Genomic DNA, 17,867 nt, shown 5'->3' with positions numbered 1-17,867 from the left:
AACCTATCCATTTTGGCTGTAAATTTTAGTCTGAAAAATTTGACTCGCATACTGGAAAATACAGTGATTTATTGCAAAATCCATTATACAGGCTGCAGCAAAAAGATTGCCCTGCTTTCAAAGGTTAATAAAAAACAAACACATGAAGATACAAGAAAAAAAACAACAACTCTTCAACAACAAATGCACAATGCTCTCCACTCCAGGCCATGGTGAGTATTACCTGAAACAGGGGGATAAAATGGCATTTAATGAACTTCATTGAAATACAAAGTTTTTTCATGCATCTTCATGTGTTTGTCTTTTATTAACCTTTGAAATCAGAGCATCCTTTCTGCCTCACCCTGTACTTGCTACAATTATTATACTGTGTAGTGGTGCTCAAGTCTGCTTCAAAACAATGTCTTTTCAGCTTCAATCCCACTACACATTATGTGGGACAGTATTTGCTTTCTATCATAGCCCTTGGGTTCGTAAAGGCAGATGGTTTAGTGGTTAAGGTATTCAGCTCACAGTCGTAAGATCATAAGTTCAATTCCCATGTGGTGTCCCTGAACAAGATACTTTATTTCACCACCTTAGTAATAGGTAAAGTATAAGCAATAGCGAAAATACTTAGGGACAAACCAAACCTAATACAGAAAAGATATAAACAAAGGATACCAAACACAGAATAAGATTACTAATGGGAATTAGCAGTCAACCAGCAAACTAAAATTCTGCCAAACAGACGGAGATGTCTAATAATTCAAGATTATGGATGCCTAACATGTGTCTGGGGTGAATATTTAATCTACAATTAATTGCATTGTCATGGCTTTCTACATCACTGCGTTTGGGTTTTATTTTATATTCTGCGTGGCACGTGACTTGTTGGTTGGGGATATTTGGCTCACAATCATAAGGTTGCTGGTTCGATTCCTGGTGGTGCATTGTGTCTTGGAGCAAGACACGTTATTTCACGTTGCTCCTGTCCACTCAGCTAGCAAAAATGAGTAGCAAGGTGGCAAGCTGCCAGAATCGTTAGCACGCCGGGCGAAATGCTTAGTGGTATTTCGTCTGCGTTACGTTCTGAGTTCAAATTCCGCTGAGGTCGACTTTGCCTTTCATCCTTTCGGGGTCGATAAATTAAGTACCAGTTACGCACTGGGGTCGATGTAATCGACTTAATCCCTTTGTCTGTCCTTGTTTGTTCTCTCTATGTTTAGCCCCTTGCGGGTAGTAAAGAAATAGGTATTTTGTCTGACTTTTACGTTCTGAGTTCAAATTCTGCCTAGGTCGACTTTGCCTTTCAACCTTTCGAGGTCGATTAAATAAGTACCAGTTACGCACTGGGGTCAATGTAATCGACTTAATCCATTTGTCTGTCTTTGTTTGTCCCCTCTGTGTTTAGCCCCTTGTGGGTAGTAAAGAAATAGGTATGCATGTCTGTGAAATGCTCAGCCACATGCACTTTAATTTCATGAGTAGGCTATTCCATTGATTGAATCAACAAGTGGAACCCCTCCTTGTTGTAACTTAAGGAGTGCCAGTATGAATACAAGCATGTATGTATACACACACAAACCTAAAAACCAGATAAAGATCAGATCCTACCACCACTCCCACACATTACGATATGATATCGTTTCATTAACAAATTGATATTTTGATATCAGTAAAAGTACAAAACTTTTTCTTTTCTTTTTTTTCTTTTTTTTTTGCAGGAGATGTATATAATTACATGAATGTAATACTAGCATAATACTGATATTTTATTAATTCTATAAAAATGTAAGGCAAAGTTCATTGTGTCAGGATTTGAACTCAGTACACCAAGACTGAAAGTAAATACCACAAGGTATTTTATTTAGTCCACCACTCTACGATATCTGCCAACTCACTGACCTTAAAAGAAAATTAAATATTAATGAGAAATTTAATATTAATATTTGTTCGTATTCTATAGATTTCTACTATTTAGTTTCAATTGGACCTAGTTAGTGATCATTTATAGAACTCAAAAGAATTATTTGGCAGCTTGAGGCCAACTTGGGATAACGCAAGAACCAATAAGAAAACTGCTGTATGGCTACTAATTTGGGGTTATTGATATATAAATTGATTTTTGAAAGGTCAAAAGAAAAACCATCTCATAAAATGAAAACATCCTCAATGCTTTTACTGTTCAAAAGATACATCTTTTTATCTTTTTCTAGTTTCAGCCATTAGACTGTGGCCATACTGGGGCACCATCTTGAAGAACTTCTGGTCGAACAAACCGACTTCAGCACTTATTTATTTTTTGGTGGGGATTTTAATGCCTGGTAGTTGTTCTGTTGCTCTCTTTTGTTAAGCTGCTAAGTGATGGGGATGTAAACACACCAACTCCGGTTTCCAAGAAGTGGATGGGATGGCGTGAGGTGGGGTGGGGGCAAACACAGACACAAAGAAAGAGAGACATACATACAAGAAAACTTACACACAAACAAATATATATATATACATACATGCATACATATAACAAGATTCTTTCAGTTTCCTATTTCTTTATTGCCCACAAGGGGCTAAACATAGAGGGGACAAACAAGGACAGACAAAGGGATTACGTCGATTAGATCGACCCCAGTGTATAACTGGTACTTAATTTATCGACCCCGAAAGGATGAAAGGCAAAGTCGACCTTGGCGGAATTTGAACTCAGACCGTAGTGGCAGACGAAATACCGCTCAGCATTTCATCCGGCGTGCTAACGATTCTGCCAGCTCGCCACCTTCTTTCAGTTTCTGTCCACCAAATCCATTCACAAGGTTTTGGTTGGCCCGAGGTTACAGAAGAAGACACTTAGTCAAGGTGTCATGCAGTGGGACTGAACCTGGAACCATGTGGTTGGGAAGCAAACTTCTTTATTTCATCAGATTTGCCATGAAGGCATTACAAAGATAGAAGCAAGTGCAGGCTGGACAGTAACACAAATGAGATGAAATGATGAACGAAATGATGATATTAAAGAGAGAAGCAAAACGACACCCACTGATTGAAGCCCCTCGAGAACACTGTTCTTTTTTTCTTTTTTCTTTTTTTTTAAAAACAAAAAAAAAACCCACACAAATGAGGTAATGAACCTCTTACATTAACATAAATTGAGGGAAGCAAACTGCTTACCACACAGCCACACCTGGACCTATATCATCATCATCATCGTTTAATGTTCGCTTTCCATACTAGCATGGGTTGGATGGTTCAACTGGGGTCTGGGAAGCCAGGAGGCTGTACCAGGCTCCAATCTGATCTGACAGAGTTTCTACAGCTGGATGCCCTTCCTAATGCCAACCATTCCGTGAGTGTAGTGGGTGCTTTTTACGTACCACCAGCACGGAAGCCAGTCAAGGCGGCGCTGGCATTTGCCACGTACGGATGGGGCTTTTTACGTGCCACCAGCACAGGTATCACAACTACAATTTCCATTTGATCTTTTTATGTTGATAGTAAAGTATATACTCTCTCTCTCTTTTTACTCTTTTACTTGTTTCAGTCATTTGACTGCGGCCATGCTGGAGCACCGCCTTTAATCGAGCAACTCGACCCAGGGACTTATTCTTTTGTAAGCCCAGTACTTATTCTATCAGTCTCTTTTGCCGAACCGCTAAGTAACGGGGACATAAACAAACCAGCATCGGTTGTCAAGCAATGCTAGAGGGACAAACACAGACACACAAACACATACACATACATACATACATATATATATATATATATATATATATATATATATATATATATATATATATACGACAGGCTTCTTTCAGTTTCCGTCTACCAAATCCACTCACAAGGCTTTGGTCGGCCCGAGGCTATAGTAGAAGACACTTGCCCAAGGTGCCACGCAGTGGGACTGAACCCGGAACCATGTGGTTGGTAAACAAGCTACTTACCACACAGCCACTCCTGCGCCTACTATATCTATACTTTAATTGATTTTTTTTTTTCAGTTATTTGATACTGATAAAATTTTATATGTTAACCATTTACCTCTAAGCAAGGTGCATAACCCCATCTTGCATCAGTTTGTATGCATTACAATAGGTTAACCACTCCTACTTTAGAACTAAGTGGTTTGCAAAAGAAAGGATGAGTGTACAAAACATAATGCAATGCATGCAAGCAACACTGTATCTTCGTGGTTGAAAAGTTTGCTTTGCAGCCATGGAATTCTGGGTCTAATCTGACTATGCCTCACTGAGTTATTCATCGATTGATCAATATTCTGTGAGTAGTGGAGGTGCAATGGCCCAGTGGTTAGGGCAGCGGACTCGTGGTTTCGATTCCCAGACCGGGCGTTGTGAGTTTATTGAGCGAAAACACCTAAAAGCTCCACGAGGCTCTGGCAGGGGATGGTGGTGATCCCTGCTGTACTCTTTCACCACAACTTTCTCTCACTCTTACTTCCTGTTTCTGTTGTACCTGTATTTCAAAGGGCTGGCCTTGTCACTCTCTGTGTCACGCTGAATATCCCCGAGAACTACGTTAAGAGTACACGTGTCTGTGGAGTGCTCAGCCACTTACACGTTACTTTCACAAGCAGGCTGTTCCGTTGATTCGGATCAACCGGAACCCTCATCGTCGTAACCGACGGAGTGCTTCCATCCATTCTGTGAGTGAAATTTTGTTGGAGGAACCACCTGTGTAGATATTCGTTGTGCAGGTAAAAGGCGAAGTTGACCTTGGCGCAATCTGAATTCAGATAATACAAACCAAAAGAAATGCCACTAACCATTTTGTCTAGCGTGCTCATGGTTCCGCCAGCTTGCTTCTTTAATAATGGTTTCAAATTTTTTTCCACAAGGGCAGCAATTTTCAGGGAGGAGATGAGTTGATTACCCTGAACACTTCCTGCCTCACTTTTAGCCAAATACACCTGACATGTAGATACTCTTCTAGTTGTTATGCATTGTCCCCGCTACAACCATCATTCAAGTCTTTCCAAGCCTGTCTTTTAGCCTTGACTGCCCTTATCACTCCATATTTATTTATTTTTTTATATTTTATCTAGTTTCAGCTCACGAGCTATGGCCATGCTGGGGCACCGCCATTTAGTGTTGCTACATGATTTTACTTCACGAATGCTTTTTAGCAATTGCCATTTGGTGCATGAGAGAGTTCGATGCAGCTGCCCTCATCTGCACCTCCTGCCGTGAAGTTGGTTCATCTGGGACACCTGACAGGAAGAGATCCAGTTTTATTTTAAAGACATCTGCATCCACCCCATGTAGGTCTCTCAGGTCCTTCGGGAGGATATTGAAGAGCTGTGGACCTCTGAAGCCCAGGCTATCACAGTATCTTGTCCTACATCTTGATAGCAAATTTGGAGTCCTTGGCACTATGCAGTGGCGCCCAGTTCTGGTATTTGTGTAACTCTCGATGCCAAAGTTTGGGACAAGTCCTTCCAGATGTATATTATGGCATATCTTTCTCGTCTACGCTCTAAGGAATAGAGTCTTAATCTCTTGAGTCTTTCCCAATAGCTTATATGCTGCACAGGGGCTATCTTGTTTATATCAGAGACCATCATCATGTTCTTTTGGCTTGGCTGGGACTTTGCTCCTGTTGTTGTCTATGCTGTAGGTTTATAAATCTATTTCCCAACATCCATATGTGTCAGTGAGAATTTCTCTAAGCCTCTTCCCAATAGCTGGATCTTCTAGTTTCCAGACCTTCCTTTTCTATGCTGTTTTTCTTTTCTATACCTACCTAACTCCGACACAGAAGTTACTAGTGGTGGTGGTGATGATGATGATGGCAAAGAAAAGATGAATTATTACTCTGAGAACTTGACTTGTATATAGTGAAAGAAGACAGGCAGACCTTGTCAAACATATGTGAAACAGTTACCGAAGGACACAAACCTTGGAAAATCTGTATTGCTAAATTACACAAAGCATTAACCATCAAATTGTTTTGTTTTTTTTTCTCTGTGGATGAGTGGATTATTATTGTTACCATAGCAACAGAAGTGTTCTGTGAGACGTAGACATGTAAAATAATTCTCCAGAGAGTGATTTACTTTCCTTCTTAGTTAAATTAATGGACAGGACCTGATTATTCCCATCAAATACATAATATTTATGTTAAATGGTGGTCATGGAGATGAAAATATTAATAATAATAATAATAATACCACCAAATCTGAAAACTTTAGACATACCCTACAATCTAGGTGTATTACAAAAGTCAGTATTACTTGGAACTGCATGCATATTTCATAAAGTACTGTCTGTCTGAGGTCTTTGTTGTGACTTCACAAACAGTACAAACCCCTGGTAGACGCAATATCTCCAAACAACAACCTCACGATATTGTATACTCTATGACATCTAATAATAATAATAATAATAATAATAATAATAAAACATTTTAATCTGTAAACATTGCCAAAAGTACTTTTAAATGTACATAATAGCAAATACCTTTTACTGTCATCTTAAGATCACATCATCATCTTGTAATCAAATTATCAGGTCATCCCATAAGTTCTGTCCGAATTTTGAATAAAGAAAACAGGTGATCAAATGTTGTATTTAATTGAAATTTGATCATCAATGTACTTTCCCTGATTATCAATGACTTCCTTCCATCTATTTACAAGCTTTTTAATCCCATCAATGTAAAACTCTTTTGGTTTCAAAGCGAAGAACTCTGAAATGTCAGTTTCGACATTCTCCTGGCTTGCGAAAGTTATGTCCCCCACATGATTCTGTACAAATGGTAGTCTGAAGGAGCAAGGTTGAGAGAATAAGGTAGATGAGGAATTTTTCTCAACCAAGCTCTTCGATCTTCTGTGATGTGATCTTTGCAGTGTGGGGTCACACATTGTCCTGATGAAACATCACTCCTTTTTGATTCACTAAAAGATATTGTGTCCACCGGGGGGTTTATACTGTTTGTCAAGTCACAACAAGGACATCAGATAGACAGTACTTTACACAATATGCATGTAGTTCCAAGTAATGCTGACTTTTGCAATATACCTATTTCTTTATTACCCACAAGGGGCTGAACATAGAGGGGACAAACATGGACAGACATAGGTATTAAGTCGATTATATCGACCCCACTGCTTAACTGGTACTTAATTTATCGACCCCGAAAGGATGAAAGGCAAAGTCGACCTCGGCGGAATTTGAACTCACAACGTAACAGCAGACGAAATACCTATTTCTTTATTACCCACAAGGGGCTAAACATAGATGGTACAAACAAGGACAGACATAGGTATTAAGTCGATTCCATCGACCCCAGTGCGTAACTGGTACTTAATTTATCGACCCCGAAAGGATGAAAGGCAAAGTCCACCTCGGCGGAATTTGAACTCACAGCGTAACGACAGACGAAATACGGCTACGCATTTCGCCCGGCGTGCTAACGTTTCTGCCAGCTCGCCGCCTTCTTTCGCCCGACGTGCTAACGATTCTGCTAGCTTGCCAGGGTACTTCTAAAGTTTCCAGATGTTCTTTCGGGTTGGGTGGTATTGAACCTAATGCTCTGATGACAATAGGGACAACCTTTATGTTTGATTCTCGTGGCTGCCACATCTCAGCAATCTCAATTCTCAGGTGTCCATTCTTATCAATCTTTTCCCTTTCTTTCATGATGATTTGTTGAGCTCCTGGCACTGCCACATTGGTTATTAGGTACTCTTGTTTGTCCCTCCCAAAGGTTACTATATCCCGCCTTCGGTCCTCTAACATCTTGTTTGTCTGGAAGTCAAAGTTCCAAAGGATTTTTGCCTTCCTTTTTTCATCCATTACCTTTTCCAGTGTATGTTGGTACCAAGCACCTGTTACCTCATATCCATACTTCTGGCATAATAAACAGTGAAGGTTTCGGTCACTCTCTGACAGGTTTATGGTTGAGCCTAAGGCAGTGGGGACCTCATTTTCCCTCATATCCCTATTCACTGCTATCATAGTGGGGTTGACTAGCTGCAAGTAAAGGCCCTGTGAGTCTCAGGTTTATGGTCAAACCTGTGACAGTGGAAGCCTCTGTTGTCCTTGGCTCCTGGACCATATACCTGCTCATTGCTATCAGAGCAGGGATGGCTATCCGCAAGTGCAAGCCCTGTGAGTTTCAGGTTTATGGTCAAACCTGTGGCAGTGGAGGCCTCTGTTGTCCTTGACTCCTGGACCATATCTCTGCCTACTGCTATCAGAGCAGGGATGGCTATCTACAAGTGCAAGCCCCATGAGTCCTAAGTTTATGGTCGAACCTGTGGCAGTGGAGACCTCCAGCATTCTCGGTCCCCTGCTCACCGCTACTGAGGTGGAAATAATCTCCAAGAGTCAGAGCGGATATTCCAGCGCATCTCCCTCGCCCTCCAGGTCAACGCTTTTTTCCATTTTGTCTGCTGGGACCATGAAGCAGTCTGAATTACAGGAAATTATGTTCCACTCCTTAATGTAAATTTACTCTGTATAAATTGCCCAATATATATTAGTAACCAGGATAAAATGAATAATTTCTGATTTCTCATTAGTTTCAATAGCTTTCTCATCAGAGATAGTTTTGTTGATCTGATAAATCTGACCATTTAGATCCTTCAAAGAAACTAAAATTAAACGTTCTAGAAATTTTTTCTGTACTTGTTTTTTCCTTTGTTATTTAGAATCCAATTATAACTAGTACAAAAAATAATTTTGTTCTCTGATATTTTAGCAAAAGCTTAAATAATCGGTGCATCACCGGTCTGGAACCCCTATCTTACCCAGGATATCAATCGTCTGGAAGCTGTTCAGCGACGTGCAACCAAAAGAATAACCTCCATCAGCCATTTGCCATATCCTGAACGCCTTACTTCCCTGGGCATGGACACATTGAAACTCCGACGTCTGGCAGCTGACTTGGCAGACACCCATAAAATTATCAACCATCATACAAACAATAACTCTGAGCACCTTTTCAAACTCCACCCATCTAACACCCGTGGACATATTTACTAAGTCAGAAAACAGCACAGCTCCCATGACTTCAGGAAACATTTTTTCACGCTGAGAGTTGCTGAAGCATGGAACAAACTGCCGGCATCAGTTGTTAGTTGTCAGAGCACTGCATCCTTCAAAACTTCCATGCTTCCTGAGATTCGCCAACACTACACCTGATTTTCTCCCCTCCATACACACACAGGCATGTATCTGACTCATACATTGTTCGCTTTCCAGACATTTCTACATTACTGCATGCACTTTATATGCACTTTTTGACAAGTTGTGGTGCACCTGAGCACTGTATACAATAATTTCATTATTATTATTATTATATATTATTTTTCTAGGATTAACGTTTGAGATAAAAAAAAATAAATAAAAACAGAAAACAAGAAAAAAAAAACAAGAAATAAAATCTAATTTTTAAAATAACTAAAATTTCTGGAAATAAATGGCGGTGCCCCAGCATGGCCACAGCTCATGAGCTGAAACTAGAATCAATCAAAAACAAATTTTGTGAGAAACGAAAGCTGTTGCGGCGGTGGCGGCGTCGGAATCCATGACGACGACGACGACGACGAAGCCAAACAAGGGAAATAAACCATACCCAGAGTTGCTTCCCTTAACTGATAACGCCATTTTCCCTGTTGTTTATAACATCATCTTTTGTCTTGGATCATCGTCTGTTGCTTCGGGTTACAGGTTTTTTGCGATCTGTCTTGGCTGTCGTCTACTGGTTGATATATCATCTCGGTAATATATTTGTGCACTACTTTTTTATTTCTAAATATACGATCGTTTCTTTCTTTATTTTTTATTTAGTGATTCCGTAAAAAGCCAAAAAGATAAAAAAAAATGTCTAGATTTTCCAGAAAGCTACGTTTGTCATCTTTCACTTTCTGTTAGCCAGAAATCTCAAATTTTTGAGCTATTTACTGTAGATAACAACATAATCTGCCGGAAATCATATCCTGCTGCCTTTAAAAAAAAAAAAGAAAGAAAGCGAGAGAGAAAAAAAAATGAAAAGAAAAATCCTAACATTTGGAACAATATTTTGTCCAAATGTATTCCTTGATACACTAAAAGACAGGAATTATCTTGCATCTGGAATATCTCTGATCGTAGATCATTCTAATCAGAGAGCTGTCTTTCAATAACAACTACAATCCTTTCGGAATTCCCTTTTAATCCATCAACTTTCCGAAGAATTATTACGATTCAATGTTACTGTCTAGATAGAAATGTACCGTGGCTGCTCTGTTTTGCTTGGCAATGAGTATTAAGTTTTAAGAAATCAAAAACATCATCCCATATGTTATTGTTACGTGATTTCACTCCATATATATAACATCGTCAAGTTTTATACGCACGCACGCGTGTGAACGGTAGCCTGCACTTGATAAAGGGAAACATATGCCTCCTACCTTTTCGACGAATATTCATCCGTTTTACACCCATCTGCTTTCAATATTTCCATTTCATGATGTTTGTTTCTACTTGGTATTTTGCAATATATAAAAAAATATGACTACACACACACACACACACACACACAGTCACTGATTTCCGACGTTTCTGGGATTTTGACAGCCCAGCACTGTGAGCTTAGGGTGACAACATCCCTACTTGTTGCCTATGATATCCTAGCTTATAGCAACACTCTAACTGGAAACCACTGATGTAGTGAGTGTGTTTATATACAAATATATTTTTACATGATGGTTTATAATTTCAATGTGGGTGTTGGGCTTCGGCAGAGCTATGTATTATCACCTCTCTTTTTTCATAATCCTTATGAAGTAGATTGACGTGCGCAGCCATTGTGGAAGTGATGCTGCAACTGGTGGGTGTACAGTTGGTCAGCAGATATTTGCAGGTGACATGGTGTTACTTGGCTCATCAGAAAGCGCTCTCCAGCATGTACTGAATAGGTTTGCTGCTGGGTGCTGCAAGGCGAGGATGAGGGTGTTGTGAAGACTGGGATGCTAGTCCTCATGAGGAAATCTTCCCAGTGCACTCAGTATGTTAGTGGAACTAAGACAAGTGAGAGGTTTAAGTATCTCTGATGCCATATCCGTGAGTAATGAGAAGCAAGAGGCTGAATTAGATTGTGCTCGAGAAGAGTACAAACTCCACCCGTCTAACATTTTCAAACTTCACCTGTCTAACACCTTTTCAAACTCCACCCATCTAACACCCGTGGACATATTTACAAAGTCAGAAAACAGCACAGCTCACATGACTTTCAGAAACATTTTTTCACGCTGAGAGTTGCTGAAGCATGGAACAAACTGCCGGCATCAGTTGTTAGTTGTCGGAGCACTGCATCCTTCAAAACTTCCATGCTTTCTGAGATTCGCCAACACTACACCTGATTTTCTCCCCTCCATACACACACAAGCATGTATCTGACTCATACATTGTTCGCTTTCCAGACGTTTGTACATTACTGCATACACTTTATACGCACTGTCTGACAAGTTGTGGTGCACCTGAGCACTGTATACAATAATTTCATTATTTAAGACCTGTCCTCCACAGCAGAAGTGTTAAGACTGCTTTTCCTGGTATCACATAAAAAGGTACCAGTGCTGGTATCACATAAAAAGGTACCAGTGCTAGCTCCATGTAAAAGCACCCATAACACACTGTAAAGTGGTTGGCATTAAGGACATCCAGCCATAGAAACCTGGCCAAATCAGGTTGGAACCTGGTGCAGCTCTCTGGCTTCCCAAGCTCAAGTCAAACAATCCAACCCATGCCAGCATGGAAAACGGACATTAAAGGATGATGATGACTTGCAGGTGTTGGCACATTAGCTAGTGTCATACTAAAATTTGAAGTTTTTAACCCTTTTGATGTTAACCTGCCGTAGCCCACCCTTTGTTCTATGAAACGAGCTTTATGTTTAACCCTTAAGCAGTTAAACCAGTCATATCTGGCCAAAATATTTTACCTCTCTTATGTTCAAACTGGCCAGATCTGGTTTCTCACTTCTACCCTACAATTTCATAGTAAACATAAACTATGACATCACTGAAATCTTGAAACTATAAGATAATGCATGATTCATTCCAAACAATGTCAATAAATAAGCATTACATTTGACAGGTGGAGGCACATGGCCTAGTGGTTAGAGTAACGGACTCGCGGTCAAGGGAACATGGGTTCAAATCTCAGACTGGGCAATGTGTGTGTTTATGAGCGAAACACTTAAGCTCCACGTGGCTCCGGCAGAAGGTAATGGCAAACTTCTGCTGACTCATTCGCCACAACTTTCTCTCAATCTTTCCTCCTGCATCTTGCAGCTCACCTGCGACAGACTGGCGTATCATCCAGGTGGGGAACCTATACTCCAAGGAAACTGGGAAACTGGCCCTAATGAGCCAGGCATAGCTCAAGAAGGAACAAACATTTGACAGAGTAATCTGAATGCTAAAGGGTTAAAGTGATCTAAATTATAACCTCCATCGAAATTTTATCTTGATTTAAGTCCCATACACTAGCATAATAATGATAAAGTTATTATCTTTGCATGAGTGCTCCGTCATCATCTTTAAAGCACCAGAGAATGGAGTAAGTGGAGCAAGAACACACATGACAACGAAAAGTGTCGCTGAAGAGGTCACAGATGTGTGACGAAAAATTTCCGGACAATGGACATGAGTTAAAATAATAAAATAGGAACAGTAATAAACAAGTAAAAGAAAAAAAGAGAGTGCGTGTGTTTCTTTGGCAAAAAAGAAAAAATTAATAATGACCATCCTGAAATACAACAATGATAAAGTTCTTTTATTAAATTCTTTATTATTTTCATAATCAATTGAAACAAAGCACGTAATTTCAACAGAATTGTGGTATCAAAAGGTTGGTCAATGCTTGCAACAGGTACCAGTCCTCTAATGATCCATGTTCTAAATTAAATTGTCATTAACTCGAAGGATTTTAAAATCTTTAGCATTTGCTTTTTAACGTTCACATTTGTTTTCTATTTTTCAATTGCAGATAAGAGTCAGAACTAAGCGGTTCCTTGGCTGAACTAGTGCCACAACACACACTCCCAAAGCTTCTGGTCACAATTTTTACACTGAACATTCACTCCTGTTGGACTCTAAGGTAGATTGTGGTGAAAATGTTGCCCAAGTTGTCTGTAGAGAAGAAGCTGGTCAACCGACTGTCTTCCTTGATTCCAGCATTTACGGACGTCTTTGATGAAGAGTCTTTTTATATTTTCTTCATCTTCCTTGTGGTCCTTACTATTGCTAGTGTCTGTGTCCTGTCCCGCTACGTTACCATAAAAGATGCTGGCCATGTTGAATAGGAGGCTGTTTTCCTACTGACAGAAAAATGGGTTAGAGGCGACAGATCAAAGTTTTTGTGATTTAACCCCCCACCCCCACCCCATTTCTTAACATAAATATGAACTTTGTTACTGTTACCTCTTTCCTTCATCCTTTCTTCTCACTCCACCCTCACTCTTCCTCATTATCCTCCCCCCGCACATCACATTCAAACAAATCTTTTCTATCTCTTTTCATTTTTTTTTTCTCCTTTAAAATTCCTCACTGCCGATGGTCTATATATTATCTTTGCATCCGATGATAGTGTCACAACAAACACACACCACACAAAAAAGATATGTGACACCCTAACTTCAATCATTCAGCTCAGTCTTACTCTTAATTAATGTTCCAATCGATTTCTCTCTAAACCAGTGTCGATTAAGTTGCACCACACCATCAAGTTTTAATTATTCTAATTCTTTACTAGTCTCACCTGTATTTAACTGAGCGCTCCATCTTCATCTTTCTAGCACCAATGCCAAAGTACTTGCATCCATCTTAGTGAATCATAACTAAAAGTGGCCAAGATGGTGAGCTGGAAAAATTGTTAGCATACCAACTAAAATGCTTAGTAGTTTTTTGTCTGTATTTACATTCTGAGCTCAAATTCTGCCAAGGTCATCTTTGCCTTTCATCCTTTCAGGATCAACAAAATAAGTACCAATTGATTACAGGTTGATGTAATCTACTAAGCCCATCCCCGAAATTGCTGGCCTTGTGCCAAAATTTGAAGCCAATTTTTGTATAATAATTAAGGCAGCAAGCTGGCAGAATCGTTAGCATGCCGGGCGAAATGCTTAACGGTATTTTGTACATCTTTATGTTCTGAGCTCAAATTCTGCTGAGGTCGACTTTGCCTTTCATCTTTTCAGGTCAATAAAATAAGTACCAGTTGATGACTTGGGGGTTGATGTAATCAACTTAGCCCCTCCCCGAAGTTGCTGGCCTTGTGCCAAAATTTGAAACCAATATTTATATAATAATTACAGCAACGAGCTGGCAGAATCATTAGCACACTGGGCAAAATGCTCAACAGCATTTCGTCTGCCGCTATGTTCTGAGCTCAAATTCTACCGAGGTTCACTTTGCCTTTCATCCTTTCGGGGTCGATAAAATAAAGTACCAGTTGATCACTGGGGGTTGATGTAATTGACTTAGCCCCTCCCTGAAATTGCTGGCCCTGGGCCAAAATTCGAAACCAATAATTAAAGCAGGTAGTGAGCTGAAGGTGAAATGGTAAAACGACTAACAATTCCATTTGGATGAGCCATTCTAGCCATCTTATCTCACACAAAGCTTAAGTTTATTTCAAATTCAAATATATTTCATGAGGCATCAAACTTTACATTGGTCTCTCTTACCCTGGTACTAACATAGTTTCAGTGACCAGGTTGGAGTTGTGCAATGAGTATTTTGACGTAACATGGAATAAATTTGATCCTTTTGATACCAAACTGCCTCCAGCTCAAAACTTCTGAATTAAAATCTTCTCCCAAACCTTAGTCACAAATTTATGTTCTTAACACTAGCTTAATGATTACTGAGTTATTTTACTAAACTAATAGTAAAATACTATATCTCAAATTAATTGAAAGAAACACAGAGCATCTCAACAGAGATGTGGTAACAAAAGGGTTAAGTTTAAAGTTAGTTTATCAACTTTGTGTGTGATTAGACAACTAGTAAAGCTCTTCCAAATGTAATTACTTCAGTCTCAACACACAGTCTCAGATTGTGAGACAAATACAACTCCAAAGAAAGATTACTTCTTACTCTTTATTCAAACTTATCTTCAACTCCCACAATTTTATCAATAACATTGTCTATTGTGATATAATTTATATAAAATGTACATCACCATATTTCTCTGTCTATAAAACACTTTTTTTTTTTCAATATTTAAAGAATATTCCAAAATTTTATCAGGATATTCAAATTTAATAAGTCAGATCACTATTTATATTTGAAAATTAATTTTTTTTTTCTATTTCAAAGTACATTCTTGGAAATATTGGTGTATCTTATATACTGACAAATTGGGTATCATGGTTTGGTATTACATTTCAAATACAGCAAACTAATACATCCATACATGCACACACACATGAATGTATGTGTGTGTATGTATATATATATATATATTGAACAATGAGGAGTGCTTAACACTACATTGGTGGATAAAAGTCCTTTATTTGTGTATTACAGACTACCATTGATTTCATGATAAAAAAATTCTCAACAATTATTTATGACAATCACAGAAAAATTGGTTCTTGTCTCCATTTTGGACACAAACACCAATTTTTCTATGTGATTGGCTTGAATAATTGTTGAGAATTTCCTTAACATGAAACTAACGATACCTTTAATACAAAAAATAAAGTGTATATATATATATATATATATCATCATCATTTAGCGTCCGTTTTCCATGCTAGCATGGGTTGGACGGTTTAACTGGGGTCTGTGAAGCCGGAAGGTTTCATCAGGCCCAGTCAGATTTGGCAGTGTTTCTACGGCTGGATGCCCTTCCTAACGCCAACCACTCCGTGAGTGTAGTGGGTGCTTTTTACGTGCCACCTGCACAGGTGCCAGACAGAGCTGGCAAACGGCCACGAACGGATGGTGTTTTTACGTGCCACCGGCACGGGGGCCAGGATGGTGCAGACATGTCCATGTGATTAAAATGTTTGCTTTGGAACTACATGGTTTAAAGTTTGTTACCATAGTGTGTCTTTGTTCAAAGACTTCCATGTAAACATGTCCAGCCTTTGAGCAGTTTGTTGCTTTGAAGGACTAGGGGGAAATATCATGTTGCTGGGAAACAGGTGATGATTGGTGATGGGGAGAACATTCGGCTATAGAAAATCTGTTTCCGTAAGTTTGTCTGACTCATGCAAGCATGGAAAAATAGACGTCAAAACTATGTTTTATATATATATATATATATATATATATATATATATATATATGTGTATATGTATATATATGTATATGTATATATATGTATATGTATATATATGTATATATATGTATATATATATATATGTATATATATATTATATATATATATATGTACATATCTATGTGTGTGTGTGTGTGTGTGTATCTATTTATCTGTACATATATATATATATGTATGTATGTATATTTAGAAGCTTGTTTGTTGTGGCCAATCAGAGAGTGACCACTGGTTTTGCATGTATAAAACACTTAGCTAAGCGCTTTACAAATGCGATACCAACGGTCATTCTCTGACTGGCCATTCTCTGACAACCTTCTAAATATATATTACTGCTCTGTTTTCGAATGTTCTTTTTTGAATATATGAACTATTGCCAACATATATATATATATATATATATATATCTTTACAAATATATGTGTGTATGTATGTATGTATATTCACTTCTTACCTATATAAAATAGTTGTTCAAAATATAACAGTTAAAATTCTATTTATTCATATTTATTGAGAGTTATTTAAAGAAATTATAAGTTATACATTTTGCTTTCTTAGATTTATTTACCTGGCTGTGTCTTTTACAAAGCTCCAAATTATATTTATTGTGCATTATTTAAAAATTATGTATGGTTTTTTTTTTTCCCCCTTCTCATATTTATCAGAGTTATACTACATTCATACTTCTATTTTCTCCAAATTATTCTCTTTTACTTCTATTTATTTACTTTTGGGGTGGGGGTGGGGGTTTTAGACTTTGAAGAAAGAAGCCAAACTTCTGTTCAGTGAAATTGTTATGGAAAGAAGAAAGGTAAAAAATGAAATTTTATATCTTAGCTTCTTTGGTTATTTAAATCTGGTTTGTTCCGCTGAAATGTCAGCTATTATCGTTTTCGTTCTACAGTTGTTGTTGTTGTTATTGTTATTGTTTAAACCCAGTGGGCCCTAAATGATGAAAGGCATTGCAGCCTTGACTGTCCTGACTTTATTCCCAAATTGTGTTACCCAATAGGTTGTTGGTTTATTTATTTATTTTGAAACATTTCAGTATGGGTTGGAGGAAGTTTGGTTACTCCTTCATGTAAGCTGGGCAACCATGTAGAAGCTCCTTTGATTTCTCCTACTGTTGTTGTTTTGCCACAAGTCAGCAGGTGATCAAGCAGTTCTATTTCATGCAGGTAGTCAACAAAATGAAACAAGAAGGCCTTTTCTGGCGGTGAGCTGGCAGAATCGTTGGCATGCTGGGCGAAAATGCTTAGCGGTATTTCATCTGTCTTTCCGTTCTGAGTTCAAATTCCGCCGAGGTCTCGACTTTGCCTTTCATCTTTTCTGGATCGATAAATTAAGTACCAATTGCGTACTGAGGTCGATCGAATCGACTATCACTCTCCCCAAAGATTTCGGGCCTTGTGCCTAGAGTAGAAAAAAGAAAAAAGGCCTTTACATAGTTGCTCACAGAATCTACAGGAAATCTTTCTTAACCTTTTTTGTTACCATTTTTCTGTTCACATAGATTGCCTTTGTTTAAATTCATTTTTAAAATAATGAAAAATTTAGTAGAATAACTTTGTCGTTAATGAGCTGGTGTTTGGAACATATCTG

General features: G+C 38.5%; 1 long non-coding RNA gene across 1 annotated transcript; it reads left to right on the top strand.

Moving 5' to 3' along the window:
* The first annotated feature begins 9,569 nt into the window (after positions 1-9,569).
* Positions 9,570-13,816, top strand: LOC118767937. Its single transcript, XR_005003853.1, has 2 exons — positions 9,570-9,713; positions 12,966-13,816. It is a non-coding gene; the product is annotated as an uncharacterized LOC118767937 (long non-coding RNA).
* Positions 13,817-17,867: the final 4,051 nt, after the last annotated feature.

Source organism: Octopus sinensis, linkage group LG25 (assembly GCF_006345805.1).
Source record: "Octopus sinensis linkage group LG25, ASM634580v1, whole genome shotgun sequence".
Taxonomy (NCBI): Eukaryota; Metazoa; Mollusca; class Cephalopoda; order Octopoda; family Octopodidae; genus Octopus; species Octopus sinensis.
Note: the sequence above shows the minus strand (reverse complement) of the source record. Positions and strands in the feature narration are given on the sequence as shown.